Genomic DNA, 15,129 nt, shown 5'->3' with positions numbered 1-15,129 from the left:
CCTGCGCTGTAAGTCATGCCCTGAATCACATGCCCTGAATCTACTACCCTGAAACTCATGCCCTGCATCTCATGCCCTGAAACTCCTGCCCTGAACCCCTTCTGCAGAAACTACAGCACTGATATCCTGCCCTGAATCTCCTGCGCTATAAGTCATGCCCTGAATCACATGCCCTGAAACTCCTGCTCTGAATCTCCTGCCCTGAAACTCCTGTCCCAAATCTCCTGCCCTGAATCACATGCCCTGAAACTCCTGCCCTGCATCTCTTCTGCAGAAACTACAGCATTGAAACTCCTGCCCTGAATCTCCTGCCCTGAAAGTCATGCCCTGAATCACATGCCCTGAAACTCCTGCCCTGAATCTCATGCCCTGAAACTCCTGCCCTGAATCTAGTGCCCTGAAACTTATGCCTTGAATCTCATGCCCTGAAACTAATGCCCTGATTCACATGCCCTGAAACTCCTGCCCTGAATCTCTTCTGCAGAAACCACAGCAGTGAACTCCTGCCCTGAATCTCCTGCACTGTAAGACATGCCCCGAATCACATGCCCTGAAACTCCAACCCTGAATTTCCTGCCCTGAAACTCATGCCCTGAATCTCATGCCCTAGTACTCCTTTACTGAATCACCTGCCCTGAATCTCCTGCCCTGAAACTCATGCCCTGAATCTCATGCCCTGAAACTCCTGCACTGAATCTCCAGCCCTGAATCTCAAGCCCTGAAACACAAGCCCTGAAACTCCTGTCCCGAATCTCCTGCCCTTAATCACATGCCCTTAAACTCATGCCTTGAATCTCTTCTGTAGAAACTACAACACTGAAGCTCCTGCCCTGAATCTCCTGCCCTGAAAGTCATGCCTTGAATCACATGCCCTGAAACTCCTGCCCTGAATATCCTGCCCTGAAACTCATGCCCTGAATCACATGCCCCGAAACTCCTGCCCTGAATCTAGTGACCTGAAACTCATGCCCTGATTCTCATGCCCAGAATCTCCTGCCCTGAATCTCCTGCCCTAAAACTCATGCCCTGAATCTCATTCCCTGAAACTCCTGCCCTGAATCTCATGCCTTGCAACTCATGCCCTGAATCTCATGCACTGAATCTCCTGCCCTTGAACTCATGCGCTGAATCTCATGCTCAGAAACTCCTGCCCTGAAACTCATGTCCTGAATCTCATGCCCTGAAATTCCTGCCCTGAATCTCATGCCCTGAAACTAATGCCCTGAATCTACTGCTCTGAAACTCCTGCTCTGAATTTCCTGCCCAGAAACTCCTGTCCCGAATCTCCTGCCCTGAATCACATGCCCTGAAACTCCTGCCCTGAATCTCTTCTGCAGAAACTACAGCACTGAAATTCCTGCCCTGAATCTCCTGCCCTGAAAGTCATGCCCTGAAATATATGCCCTGAAACTCCTGCCCTGAATCTCATGCCCTGAAACTCCTGCCCTGAATCTAGTGCCCTGAAACTCATGCCCTGAATATCATGCCCTGAAACTTCTGCCCTGAATCTAATGCTCTGAAACTCATGCCCTGAAACTCCAGCCCTGAATCTCTTCTGCAGAAACTACAGCACTGAACTCCTGCCCTAAATCTCCTGCGCTATAAGTCATGCCCTGAATCACATGCCCTGAAACTCCTGCTCTGAATCTCCTGCCCTGAAACTGCTGTCCCGAATCTCCTGCCCTGAATCACATGCCCTGAAACTCCTGCCCTGAATCTCATGCCCTGAAACTCCTGCCCTGAATCTAGTGCCCTGAAACTCATGCCCTGAATATCATGCCTTGAAACTCCTTTCCTGAATCTCGATCCCTGAATCTACTGCCCTGAATCTCATGCCCTGAAACTAATGCCCTGAATCACATGCCCTGAAACTCCTGCCCTGAATCTCTTCTGCAGAAACTACAGCACTGAACTCCTGCCCTGAATCTCCTGCGCTGTAAGTCATGCCCTGAATCACATGCCCTGAAACTCCTACCCTGAATCTCCTGCCCTGAAACTCATGCCCTGAATCACATGCCCTGAAACTCCTGCCCTGAATCTCCTGCCTTAAAACTCATTCCCTGAATCTCATGCCCTGAAACTCCTGCCCTGAACCACTTCTGCAGAAACTACAGCACTGATCTCCGGCCCTGAATCACCTGCGCTATAATTCATGCCCTGAATCACATGCCCTGAAACTCCTGCTCTGAATCTCCTGCCCTGAAACTCCTGTCCCGAATCTCCTGCCCTGAATCACATGCCCTGAACCTCCTGCCCTGAATCTCTTCTGCAGAAACTACAGCACTGAAACTCCAGCCCTGAATCTCCTGCCCTGAAAGTCATGCCCTGAATCACATGCCCTGAAACTCCTGCCCTAAATCTCATGCCCTGAAACTCCTGCCCTGAATCTAGTGCCCTGAAACTCATGCCCTGAATATCATGCCTTGAAACTCCTTCCCTGAATCTCGATCCCTGGAACTACTGCCCTGAATCTCATGCCCTGAAACTAATACCCTGAATCACATGCCCTGAAACTCCTGCCCTGAATCTCTTCTGCAGAAACCACAGCAGTGAACTCCTGCCCTGAATCTCCAGCGCTGTAAGACATGCCCCGAATCACATGCCCTGAAACTCTTACCCTGAATCTCCTGCCCTGAAACTCATGCACTGAATCTCATGCCCTAATACTCCTTTACTGAATCACCTGCACTGAATCTCCTGCCCTGAAACTCATGCCCTGAATCACATGCCCTGAAACTCCTGCCATGAATCTCCTGCCCTGAAACTCATGCCCTGAATCTCATGCCCTGAAACTCCTGCACTGAATCTCCAGCCCTGAATCTCAAGCCCTGAAACACAAGCCCTGAAACTCCTGCCCTGAAACTCCTGTCCCGAATCTCCTGCCCTGAATCACATGCCCTTAAACTCCTGCCTTGAATCTCTTCTGCAGAAACTACAACACTGAAACTCCTGCCCTGAATTTCCTGCCCTGAAAGTCATGCCCTGAATCACATGCCCTGAAACTCCTGCCCTGAAACTCATGCACTGAATCACATGCCCCGAAACTCCTGCCCTGAATCACATGCCCTGAAACGCCTGCCCTGAATCTCTTCTGCAGAAACTACCGCACTGAACTCCTGCCCTGAATCTCATGCCCTGAAACTAATGCCCTGAATCACATGCCCTGAAACTCCTGCCCTGAATCTCTTGTGCAGAAACTACAGCACTGAACTCCTGCCCTGAATCTCCTGCGCTGTAAGTCATGCCCTGAATCACATGCCCTGAAACTCCTACCCTGAATCTCCTGCCCTGAAACTCATGCCCTGAATCACATGCCCAGAATCTGCTACCCTGAAACTCATGCCCTGAATCTCATGCCCTAATACTCCTTTACTGAATCTCCTGCCCTGAAACTCATGCCCTGAAGCACATGCCCTGAAACTCCTGCACTGAATCTCCAGCCCCGAATCTCTAGCCCTGAAACACAAGCCCTGAAACTCCTGCCCTGAAACTCCTGTCCCGAATCTCCTGTCCTGAATCACATGCCCTTAAACTCATGCCTTGAATCTCTTCTGCAGAAACTACAGCACTGAAACTCCTGCCCTGAATCTCCTGCCCTGAAAGTCATGCCCTGAAACACATGCCCTGAAACTCCTGCCCTGAATATCCTGCCCTGACACTCATGCCCTGAATCACATGCCCTGAAACTCCTGTCCTGAATCTAGTGACCTGAAACTCATGCCCTGATTCTCATTCCCTGAAACTCCTGCCCTGAATCTCATGCCTTGCAACTCATGCCCTGAATATCATGCACTGAATCTCCTGCCCTGAAACTCATGCCCTGAATCTCATGTTCAGAAAATCCTGCCCTGATACTCATGTCCTGAATCTCATGCCCTGAAACTCCTGCCCTGAATCTCTTCTGCAGAAACTACAGCACTGAAACTCCTGCCCTGAATCTCCTGCCCTGAATCTCATGCCCAGAAACTCCTGCCCTGAATCTAGTGCCCTGAAACTCATGCCCTGAATATCATGCCTTGAAACTCCTTCCATGAATCTCGATCCCTGAAACTACTGCCCTGAATCTCATGCCCTGAATCTAATGCCCTGAATCACATGCCCTAAAACTCCTGCGCTGAATCTCTTCTGCAGAAACTACAGCACTGAACTCCTGCCCTGAATCTCCTGCGCTGTAAGTCATGCCCTGAATGATATGCCCTGAATCTACTACCCTGAAACTCATGCCCTGAATCTCATGCCCTAAAACTCCTTTACTGAATCTCCTGCACTGAATCTCCAGCCCTGAATCTCAAGCCCTGAAACACAAGCCCTGAAACACCTGCCCTGAAACTCCTGTCCCGAATCTCCTGCCCTGAATCACATGCCCTAAAACTCCTGCATTGAATCTCTTCTGCATAAACTACAGCACTGAAACTCCTGCCCTGAATCTCCTGCCCTGAATGTCATGCCCTGAATCACATGCCCTGAAACTCCTGCCCTGAATATCCTGCCCTGACACTCATGCCCTGAATCACATGCCCTGAAACTCCTGCCCTGAATCTAGTGACCTGAAACTCATGCCCTGATTCTCATTCCCTGAAACTCCTGCCCTGAATCTCATGCCCTGAATATCATGCACTGAATCTCCTGCCCTGAAACTCATGCCCTGAATCTCATGTTCAGAAAATCCTGCCCTGAAACTCATGTCCTGAATCTCATGCCCTGAAACTCCTGCCCTGAATCTCTTCTGCAGAAACTACAGCACTGAAACTCCTGCCCTGAATCTCCTGCCCTGAATCTCACGCCCAGAAACTCCTGCCCTGAATCTAGTGCCCTGAAACTCATGCCCTGAATATCATGCCTTGAAACTCCTTGCATGAATCTCGATCCCTGAAACTACTGCCCTGAATCTCATTCCCTGAATCTAATGCCCTGAATCACATGCCCTAAAACTCCTGCACTGAATCTCTTCTGCAGAAACTACAACACTGAACTCCTGCCCTGAATCTCCTGCGCTGTAAGTCATGCCCTGAATGATATGCCCTGAATCTACTACCCTGAAACTCATGCCCTGAATCTCATGCCCTAAAACTCCTTTACTGAATCTCCTGCACTGAATCTCCAGCCCTGAGTCTCAAGCCCTGAAACACAAGCCCTGAAACACCTGCCCTGAAACTCCTGTCCCGAATCTCCTGCCCTGAATCACATGCCCTAAAACTCCTGCATTGAATCTCTTCTGCATAAACTACAGCACTGAAACTCCTGCCCTGAATCTCCTGCCCTGAAAGTCATGCCCTGAATCACATGCCCTGAAACTCCTGCCCTGAATATCCTGCCCTGACACTCATGCCCTGAATCACATGCCCTGAAACTCCTGCCCTGAATCTAGTGACCTGAAACTCATGCCCTGATTCTCATGCCCAGAGACTCCTGCCCTGAATCTCCTATCCTGAAACTCATGCCCTGAATCACATGCCCTGAAACTCCTGCCCTGAATCTAGTGACCTGAAACTCATGCCCTGAATCACATGCCCCAAAACTCCTTCACTGAAACTCCTGCCCTGAATCTCCTGCCCTAAAACTCATGCCCTGAATCTCATTCCCTGAAACTCCTGCCCTGAATCTCATGCCTTGCAACTGATGCCCTGAATCTCATGCACTGAATCTCCTGCCCTGAAACTCATGCCCTGAATCTCATGTCTGGAAATTCCTGCCCTGAAATTCATGTACTGAATCTCATACCCTGAAACTCCTGCCCTGAATCTCATGCCCTGAAACTAATGCCCTGAATCTCCTGCAATGCAACTCAGGCCATGAATCTCATGCCCTGAAACTTCTGCCCTGAATCTACTGCTCTGAATCTCATGCCCTGAAACTCCTGCCCTGAATCTCTTGCCCTGAAACTCATGCCCTGCATCTCATGCCCTGAAACTCCTGCCCTGAACCCCTTCTGCTGAAACTACAGCACTGATATCCTGCCCTGAATCTCCTGCGCTATAAGTCATGACCTGAATCACATGCCCTGAAACTACTGCTCTGAATCTCCTGCCCTGAAACTCCTGTCCCGAATCTCCTGCCCTGAATCACATGCCCTGAAACTCCTGCCCTGCATCTCTTCTGCAGAAACTACAGCATTGAAACTCCTGCCCTGAATCTCCTGCCCTGAAAGTCATGCCCTGAATCACATGCCCTGAAACTCCTGCCCTGAATCTCATGCCCTGAAACTCCTGCCCTGAATCTAGTGCCCTGAAACTCATGCCCTGAATATCATGCCTTGAAACTCCTTCCCTGAATCTCGTTCCCTGGAACTACTGCCCTGAATCTCATGCCCTGAAACTAATGCCCTGATTCACATGCCCTGAAACTCCTGCCCTGAATCTCTTCTGCAGAAACCACAGCAGTGAACTCCTGCCCTGAATCTCCTGCCCTGAAAGTCATGCCCTGAATCACATGCCCTGAAACTCCTGCCCTGAATCTCATGCCCTGAAACTCCTGCCCTGAATCTAGTGCCCTGAAACTCATGCCCTGAATATCATGCCTTGAAACTCCTTCCCTGAATCTCGATCCCTGAAACTACTGCCCTGAATCTCATGCCCTGAAACTAATGCCCTGATTCACATGCCCTGAAACTCCTGCCCTGAATCTCTTCTGCAGAAACCACAGCAGTGAACTCCTGCCCTGAATCTCCTGCGCTGTAAGACATGCCCCGAATCACATGCCCTGAAACTCCTACCCTGAATCTCCTGCCCTGAAACTCATGCCCTGAATCTCATGCCCTAGTACTCCTTTACTGAATCACCTGCCCTGAATCTCCTGCCCTGAAACTCATGCCCTGAATCACATGTCCTGAAACTCCTGCCATGAATCTCCTGCCCTGAAACTCATGCCCTGAATCTCATGCCCTGAAACTCCTGCACTGAATCTGCAGCCCTGAATCTCAAGCCCTGAAACACAAGCCCTGAAACTCCTGCCCTGAAACTCCTGTCCCGAATCTCCTGCCCTTAATCACATGCCCTTAAACTCATGCCTTGAATCTCTTCTGCAGAAACTACAACACTGAAGCTCCTGCCCTGAATCTCCTGCCCTGAAAGTCATGCCTTGAATCACATGCCCTGAAACTCCTGCCCTGAAACTCCTGCCCTGAATATCCTGCCCTGAAACTCATGTCCTGAATCTCATGCCTTGCAACTCATGCCCTGAATCTCATGCACTGAATCTCCTGCCCTTAAACTCATGCCCTGAATCTCATGCTCAGAAACTCCTGCCCTGAAACTCATGTCCTGAATCTCATGCCCTGAAATTCCTGCCATGAATCTCATGCCCTGAAACTAATGCCCTGAATCTACTGCTCTGAAACTCCTGCTCTGAATCTCCTGCCCAGAAACTCCTGTCCCGAATCTCCTGCCCTGAATCACATGCCCTGAAACTCCTGCCCTGAATCTCTTCTGCAGAAACTACAGCACTGAAATTCCTGCCCTGAATCTCCTGCCCTGAAAGTCATGCCCTGAAACATATGCCCTGAAACTCCTGCCCTGAATCTCATGCCCTGAAACTCCTGCCCTGAATCTAGTGCCCTGAAACTCATGCCCTGAATATCATGCCCTGAAACTTCTGCCCTGAATCTAATGCTCTGAAACTCATGCCCTGAAACTCCAGCCCTGAATCTCTTCTGCAGAAACTACAGCACTGAACTCCTGCCCTAAATCTCCTGCGCTATAAGTGATGCCCTGAATCACATGCCCTGAAACTCCTGCTCTGAATCTCCTGCCCTGAAACTGCTGTCCCGAATCTCCTGCCCTGAATCACATGCCCAGAAACGCCTGCCCTGAATCTGTTCTGCAGAATCTTCAGCACTGAACTCCTGCCCTAAATCTCCTGCGCTATAAGTCATGCCCTGAATCACATGCCCTGAAACTCCTGCTCTGAATCTCCTGCCCTGAAACTGCTGTCCCGAATCTCCTGCCCTGAATCACATGCCCAGAAACTCCTGCCCTGAATCTCTTCTGCAGAATCTACAGCACTGAAACTCCTGCCTTGAATCTCCTGCCCTGAAAGTCATGCCCTGAATCACATGCCCTGAAACTCCTGCCCTGAATATCATGGCCTGAAACTCCTGCCCTGAATCTAGTGCCCTGAAACTCATGCCCTGAATATCATGCCTTGAAACTCCTTTCCTGAATCTCGATCCCTGAATCTACTGCCCTGAATCTCATGCCCTGAAACTAATGCCCTGAATCACATGCCCTGAAACTCCTGCCCTGAATCTCTTCTGCAGAAACTACAGCACTGAACTCCTGCCCTGAATCTCCTGCGCTGAAAGTCATGCCCTGAATCACATGCCCTGTAACTCCTACCCTGAATCTCCTGCCCTGAAACTCATGCCCTGAATCACATGCCCTAATACTCCTTTACTGAATCTCCTGCCCTGAAACTCATGCCCTGAAGCACATGCCCTGAAACTCCTGCCCTAAAACTCATGCCCAGAATCTACTACCCTGAAACTCATGCCCTGAATCTCATGCCCTAATTCTCCTTTACTGAATCTCCTGCCCTGAAACTCATGCCCTGAAGCACATGCCCTGAAACTGCTGCACTGAATCTCCAGCCCCGAATCTCAAGCCCTGAAACACAAGCCCTGAAACTCCTGCCCTGAAACTCCTGTGCCGAATCTCCTGTCCTGAATCACATGCCCTAAAACTCCTGCGCTGAATCTCTTCGGCTGAAACTACAGCACTGAACTCCTGCCCTGAATCTCCTGCGCTGTAAGTCATGCCCTGAATCACATGCCCTGAATCTACTACCCTGAAACTCATGCCCTGAATCACATGCCCTGAAACTCCTGCCCTGAACATCCTGCCTTGAAACTCATGCCCTGAATCACATGCCCTGAAACTCCTGCCATGAATCTCCTGCCTTAAAACTCATGCCCTGAATCTCATTCCCTGAAACTCCTGCCCTGAATCTCATGGCTTGCAACTCATGCCCTGAATCTCATGCAATGAATCTCCTGCCCTGAAACTCATGCCCTGAATCTCATGTCCAGAAACTCCTGCCCTGAAACTCATGTCCTGAATCTCATGCCCTGAAACTCCTGCCCTGAATCTCTTCTGCAGACACTACAGCACTGAAACTCCTGCCCTGAAAGTCATGCCCTGAATCACAAGCCCTGAAACTCCTGCCCTGAATCTCATGCCCTGAACCTCCTGCCCTGATTCAAGCGCCCTGAAACTCATGCCCTGAATATCATGCCTTGAAACTCCTTCCCTGAATCTCGATCCCTGAAACTACTGCCCTGAATCTCATGCCCTGAAACTAATGCCCTGAATCACATGCCCTAAAACTCCTGCGCTGAATCTCTTCTGCAGAAACTACAGCTCTGAACTCCTGCCCTGAATCTCCTGCGCTGTAAGTCATGCCCTGAATCGCATGCCCTGAATCTACTACCCTGAAACTCATGCCCTGAATCTCATGCCCTAAAACTCCTTTACTGAATCACCTGCACTGAATCTCCTGCCCTGAAACTCATGCACTGAATCACATGCCCTGAAACTCCTGCCATGAATCTCCTGCCCTGAAACTCATGCCCTGAATCTCATGCCCTGAAACTCCTGCACTGAATCTCCAGCCCTGAATCTCAAGCCCTGAAACACAAGCCCTGAAACTCCTGCCCTGAAACTCCTGTCCCGAATCTCCTGCCCTGAATCACATGCCCTTAAACTCCTGCCTTGAAGCTGTTCTGCAGAAACTACAGCACTGAAACTCCTGCCCTGAATCTCCTGCCCTGAAAGTCATGCCCTGAATCACATGCCCTGAAACTCCTGCCCTGAATATCCTGCCCTGACACTCATGCCCTGAATCACATGCCCTGAAACTCCTGCCCTGAATCTAGTGACCTGAAACTCATGCCCTGATTCTCATGCCCAGAGACTCCTGCCCTGAATCTCCTACCCTGAAACTCATGCCCTGAATCACATGCACTGAAACTCCTGCCCTGAATCTCCTGCCCTAAAACTCATGCCCTGAATCTCATTCCCTGAAACTCCTTCCCTGAATCTCATGCCTTGCAACTGATGCCCTGAATCTCATGCACTGAATCTCCTGCCCTGAAACTCATGCCCTGAATCTCATGTCCGGAAATTCCTGCCCTGAAATTCATGTACTGAATCTCATACCCTGAAACTCCTGCCCTGAATCTCATGCCCTGAAACTAATGCCCTGAATCTCCTGCAATGAAACTCAGGCCATGAATCTCATGCCCTGAAACTTCTGCCCTGAATCTACTGCTCTGAATCTCATGCCCTGAAACTCCTGCCCTGAATCTCTTGCCCTGAAACTCATGCCCTGCATCTCATGCCCTGAAACTCCTGCCCTGAACCCCTTCTGCAGAAACTACAGCACTGATATCCTGCCCTGAATCTCCTGCGCTATAAGTCATGACCTGAATCACATGCCCTGAAACTACTGCTCTGAATCTCCTGCCCTGAAACTCCTGTCCCGAATCTCCTGCCCTGAATCACATGCCCTGAAACTCCTGCCCTGCATCTCTTCTGCAGAAACTACAGCATTGAAACTCCTGCCCTGAATCTCCTGCCCTGAAAGACATGCCCTGAATCACATGCCCTGAAACTCCTGCCCTGAATCTCATGCCCTGAAACTCCTGCCCTGAATCTAGTGCCCTGAAACTCATGCCCTGAATATCATGCCTTGAAACTCCTTCCCTGAATCTCGTTCCCTGGAACTACTGCCCTGAATCTCATGCCCTGAAACTAATGCCCTGATTCACATGCCCTGAAACTCCTGCCCTGAATCTCTTCTGCAGAAACCACAGCAGTGAACTCCTGCCCTGAATCTCCTGCCCTGAAAGTCATGCCCTGAATCACATGCCCTGAAACTCCTGCCCTGAATCTCATGCCCTGAAACTCCTGCCCTGAATCTAGTGCCCTGAAACTCATGCCCTGAATATCATGCCTTGAAACTCCTTCCCTGAATCTCGATCCCTGAAACTACTGCCCTGAATCTCATGCCCTGAAACTAATGCCCTGATTCACATGCCCTGAAACTCCTGCCCTGAATCTCTTCTGCAGAAACCACAGCAGTGAACTCCTGCCCTGAATCTCCTGCGCTGTAAGACATGCCCGAATCACATGCCCTGAAACTCCTACCCTGAATCTCCTGCCCTGAAACTCATGCCCTGAATCTCATGCCCTAGTACTCCTTTACTGAATCACCTGCCCTGAATCTCCTGCCCTGAAACTCATGCCCTGAATCACATGTCCTGAAACTCCTGCCATGAATCTCCTGCCCTGAAACTCATGCCCTGAATCTCATGCCCTGAAACTCCTGCACTGAATCTCCAGCCCTGAATCTCAAGCCCTGAAACACAAGCCCTGAAACTCCTGTCCCGAATCTCCTGCCCTTAATCACATGCCCTTAAACTCATGCCTTGAATCTCTTCTGCAGAAACTACAACACTGAAGCTCCTGCCCTGAATCTCCTGCCCTGAAAGTCATGCCTTGAATCACATGCCCTGAAACTCCTGCCCTGAATATCCTGCCCTGAAACTCATGCCCTGAATCTCATGCCTTGCAACTCATGCCCTGAATCTCATGCACTGAATCTCCTGCCCTGAAACTCATGTCCTGAATCTCATGCCCTGAAATTCCTGCCATGAATCTCATGCCCTGAAACTAATGCCCTGAATCTACTGCTCTGAAACTCCTGCTCTGAATCTCCTGCCCAGAAACTCCTGTCCCGAATCTCCTGCCCTGAATCACATGCCCTGAAACTCCTGCCCTGAATCTCTTCTGCAGAAACTACAGCACTGAAATTCCTGCCCTGAATCTCCTGCCCTGAAAGTCATGCCCTGAAACATATGCCCTGAAACTCCTGCCCTGAATCTCATGCCCTGAAACTCCTGCCCTGAATCTAGTGCCCTGAAACTCATGCCCTGAATATCATGCCCTGAAACTTCTGCCCTGAATCTAATGCTCTGAAACTCATGCCCTGAAACTCCAGCCCTGAATCTCTTCTGCAGAAACTACAGCACTGAACTCCTGCCCTAAATCTCCTGCGCTATAAGTCATGCCCTGAATCACATGCCCTGAAACTCCTGCTCTGAATCTCCTGCCCTGAAACTGCTGTCCCGAATCTCCTGCCCTGAATCACATGCCCAGAAACTCCTGCCCTGAATCTCTTCTGCAGAATCTTCAGCACTGAACTCCTGCCCTAAATCTCCTGCGCTATAAGTCATGCCCTGAATCACATGCCCTGAAACTCCTGCTCTGAATCTCCTGCCCTGAAACTGCTGTCCCGAATCTCCTGCCCTGAATCACATGCCCAGAAACACCTGCCCTGAATCTCTTCTGCAGAATCTACAGCACTGAAACTCCTGCCTTGAATCTCCTGCCCTGAAAGTCATGCCCTGAATCACATGCCCTGAAACTCCTGCCCTGAATATCATGCCCTGAAACTCCTGCCCTGAATCTAGTGCCCTGAAACTCATGCCCTGAATATCATGCCTTGAAACTCCTTTCCTGAATCTTGATCCCTGAATCTACTGCCCTGAATCTCATGCCCTGAAACTAATGCCCTGAATCACATGCCCTGAAACTCCTGCCCTGAATCTCTTCTGCAGAAACTACAGCACTGAACTCCTGCCCTGAATCTCCTGCGCTGAAAGTCATGCCCTGAATCACATGCCCTGTAACTCCTACCCTGAATCTCCTGCCCTGAAACTCATGCCCTGAATCACATGCCCTAATACTCCTTTACTGAATCTCCTGCCCTGAAACTCATGCCCTGAAGCACATGCCCTGAAACTCCTGCCCTAAAACTCATGCCCAGAATCTACTACCCTGAAACTCATGCCCTGAATCTCATGCCCTAATACTCCTTTACTGAATCTCCTGCCCTGAAACTCATGCCCTGAAGCACATGCCCTGAAACTGCTGCACTGAATCTCCAGCCCCGAATCTCAAGCCCTGAAACACAAGCCCTGAAACTCCTGCCCTGAAACTCCTGTCCCGAATCTCCTGTCCTGAATCACATGCCCTAAAACTCCTGCGCTGAATCTCTTCGGCTGAAACTACAGCACTGAACTCCTGCCCTGAATCTCCTGCGCTGTAAGTCATGCCCTGAATCACATGCCCTGAATCTACTACCCTGAAACTCATGCCCTGAATCACATGCCCTGAAACTCCTGCCCTGAACATCCTGCCTTGAAACTCATGCCCTGAATCACATGCCCTGAAACTCCTGCCATGAATCTCCTGCCTTAAAACTCATGCCCTGAATCTCATTCCCTGAAACTCCTGCCCTGAATCTCATGGGTTGCAACTCATGCCCTGAATCTTATGCAATGAATCTCCTGCCCTGAAACTCATGCCCTGAATCTCATGTCCAGAAACTCCTGCCCTGAAACTCATGTCCTGAATCTCATGCCCTGAAACTCCTGCCCTGAATCTCTTCTGCAGACACTACAGCACTGAAACTCCTGCCCTGAAAGTGATGCCCTGAATCACAAGCCCTGAATCTACTGCCCTGAATCTCATGCCCTGAAACTAATGCCCTGAATCACATGCCCTGAAACTCCTGCCCTGAATCTCTTCTGCAGAAACTACAGCACTGAACTCCTGCCCTGAATCTCCTGCGCTGAAAGTCATGCCCTGAATCACATGCCCTGTAACTCCTACCCTGAATCTCCTGCCCTGAAACTCATGCCCTGAATCACATGCCCTAATACTCCTTTACTGAATCTCCTGCCCTGAAACTCATGCCCTGAAGCACATGCCCTGAAACTCCTGCCCTAAAACTCATGCCCAGAATCTACTACCCTGAAACTCATGCCCTGAATCTCATGCCCTAATACTCCTTTACTGAATCTCCTGCCCTGAAACTCATGCCCTGAAGCACATGCCCTGAAACTGCTGCACTGAATCTCCAGCCCCGAATCTCAAGCCCTGAAACACAAGCCCTGAAACTCCTGCCCTGAAACTCCTGTCCCGAATCTCCTGTCCTGAATCACATGCCCTAAAACTCCTGCGCTGAATCTCTTCGGCTGAAACTACAGCACTGAACTCCTGCCCTGAATCTCCTGCGCTGTAAGTCATGCCCTGAATCACATGCCCTGAATCTACTACCCTGAAACTCATGCCCTGAATCACATGCCCTGAAACTCCTGCCCTGAACATCCTGCCTTGAAACTCATGCCCTGAATCACATGCCCTGAAACTCCTGCCATGAATCTCCTGCCTTAAAACTCATGCCCTGAATCTCATTCCCTGAAACTCCTGCCCTGAATCTCATGGCTTGCAACTCATGCCCTGAATCTCATGCAATGAATCTCCTGCCCTGAAACTCATGCCCTGAATCTCATGTCCAGAATCTCCTGCCCTGAAACTCATGTCCTGAATCTCATGCCCTGAAACTCCTGCCCTGAATCTCTTCTGCAGACACTACAGCACTGAAACTCCTGCCCTGAAAGTGATGCCCTGAATCACAAGCCCTGAATCTACTGCCCTGAATCTCATGCCCTGAAACTAATGCCCTGAATCACATGCCCTGAAACTCCTGCCCTGAATCTCTTCTGCAGAAACTACAGCACTGAACTCCTGCCCTGAATCTCCTGCGCTGAAAGTCATGCCCTGAATCACATGCCCTGTAACTCCTACCCTGAACCTCCTGCCCTGAAACTCATGCCCTGAATCACATGCCCTAATACTCCTTTACTGAATCTCCTGCCCTGAAACTCATGCCCTGAAGCACATGCCCTGAAACTCCTGCCCTAAAACTCATGCCCAGAATCTACTACCCTGAAACTCATGCCCTGAATCTCATGCCCTAATACTCCTTTACTGAATCTCCTGCCCTGAAACTCATGCCCTGAAGCACATGCCCTGAAACTGCTGCACTGAATCTCCAGCCCCGAATCTCAAGCCCTAAAACTCCTGCGCTGAATCTCTTCGGCTGAAACTACAGCACTGAACTCCTGCCCTGAATCTCCTGCGCTGTAAGTCATGCCCTGAATCACATGCCCTGAATCTACTACCCTGAAACTCATGCCCTGAATCACATGCCCTGAAACTCCTGCCCTGAACATCCTGCCTTGAAACTCATGCCCTGAATCACATGCCCTGAAACTCCTGCCATGAA

The sequence above is a fragment of the Mobula birostris genome, chromosome 17 (assembly GCF_030028105.1).
Source record: "Mobula birostris isolate sMobBir1 chromosome 17, sMobBir1.hap1, whole genome shotgun sequence".
In the NCBI taxonomy this organism is placed as follows: domain Eukaryota; kingdom Metazoa; phylum Chordata; class Chondrichthyes; order Myliobatiformes; family Myliobatidae; genus Mobula; species Mobula birostris.
This window is presented reverse-complemented; position numbering follows the sequence as displayed.